Raw genomic sequence first — 1,961 nt, 5'->3', positions numbered from 1 at the left:
TCTTGCTCTGTCACCCAGACTGGAATGCAGTGGTGCAATGTCGGCTCACTGCAAACTCCGCCTGCTGGGTTTAAGCAATTCTCCTGCCTCAGCCTCCTGAATAGCTGGGATTACAGGCACACACTACCATGTCTGGCTAATTTTTGTATTTTTTTTAAATAAAGACAGGATTTCACCATGTTGGTCAGGCTGATCTTGAACTCTTAACCTCGTGATTCACCCACCTCAGCCTCCCAAAGTGCTGGGATTACAGGTGTGAGTCACTGTGCTGGGCAGACCTGGCTAATTTTTAAATTTTTAGTAGAGGTGGGATTTCTCTATGTTGCCTGGGTTGGTCTTGCACTCCTAGGCTCAAGCTGTACTCTCTCCTTCGCTTCCCAAAGTGCTGGGATTACAGTCACGAGCTACTGCCTGGCTCTTTCTACATTAAAAAACATAAGTCTATGTTGTTTTATTGTGAAATGTTCTAAACAAAAATGTATCTAAAACACACATGTGACTGGGTGCAGTGGCTCATGTCTGTAATCCCAGCATTTTGGGAGGCCGAGGCAAGTGGATTACCCAAGGTCAGGAGTTCAAGACCAGCCTGACCAACATGGTAAAACCCTGTCTCTATTAAAAATACAAAAATTAGCCAGGCCTGGTGGCAGGCACTTGTAATCCCAGCTACTTGGGAGGCTGAGGCACGAGAATTGTGGGAACCCAGGGGCAGAAGTTGCAGTGAGACAAGATCACACCTCTGCACTCCAGCTTGGGTGATGGAGCAAGACTCAGTCTAAAAAACAAAACAAAACAAAAGCATGTGTATACATTATAGTAATATTAAGGCCAGGTGTCCCCACTCCCCAGGTTATGACCAGAACATTACCAACGTCCTCGGAGCGCCCTGATGACCTCCCCAGCGATTCCTCCCTGCCACCTCTATCTTAACTTGAGTTGAACAGACCCTTTCTTTCCTTTAGGGTTTTATGAATCCTACCCAGGTGTGTTTCCCTGAGTACTATGTGTGCAGAGAGGCAGCACACCCCCGGCTGGGGAAAAACGGGTGCCATGCCAGGCCGGAAGACTCACGGGAAGGTAAACTCAGCTGAGCGCCTGGGGCACAGGCTGAGCTCAGCCTCTGTGAGTACTGCCAGGAGCCCCCTCTGGGGCAGGCAGAGGGCATGGTTGTGGGTAGGGCTCCCTTGTTAGGATGCTGGGCAGAGCTGTGGCATGGTCATTCAGCAGGAAATGGTCAGCGGCATGAGCTGTTCTGTCTCTATGCTTCTGAGCTCACAGTGCCCTCAGGAGGAGGGTGCTCAGACGTCAGGAGCAGGGTGAGGCCTGTCAGGTGGGTCCTCAGCAGACTCAGGCAGCAGGAAAAGAACAGGGCTTCCTCAGCCTGTGATTGGGACCAGCCACGTGCAGGCAAGAGCCTGGGTCAGGCTCGCTGGGCAGTCAGTACTTAAGGGAGCAGCATGGCAGCAGGGATGTTGGTAATGCCAGCTCTCGACACATCTGGAGTCCTGCTCCCGGCTGCACGGGCTGCACAGCCTGGCACACACATCATCCCCGGGTCTTTCTTCACCACCCCCTGAGGATGCCCTCACCCCTCCTGCATGGATCCTCATTTCCTGGATTTCACATCTTCCTCCTTCACGGTCTCCCCTTGCTTGTGTTGAGCCTGTCCTCCAGGAGTCCTTGAGAAAGACTGCCCGGAAGGTAACGCTAGTCAATTCTTGCATCTGACCCCACGGAGGAGCGATGCTCAGCTGAGCATCATGGTCCTTCAGAATCATGAAAAGATGTTGTCAGCCGGCTGCCACACCGCGGCTAAATAGGCTAAAGCCATTCTGTTTTGGGAGCCTTTGGTGGATTTTGTTTGGTTTTTATTATTTTATTTTTTTAAATTTATATTCATTTATTTATTTTTTGAGATGGAGTCTTGCTCTGTCGCCAGGCTGGACTGCAGTGGCACGATC

Source organism: Cebus imitator, unplaced genomic scaffold (assembly GCF_001604975.1).
Source record: "Cebus imitator isolate Cc_AM_T3 unplaced genomic scaffold, Cebus_imitator-1.0 Scaffold711, whole genome shotgun sequence".
NCBI lineage: Eukaryota > Metazoa > Chordata > Mammalia > Primates > Cebidae > Cebus > Cebus imitator.
This window is presented reverse-complemented; position numbering follows the sequence as displayed.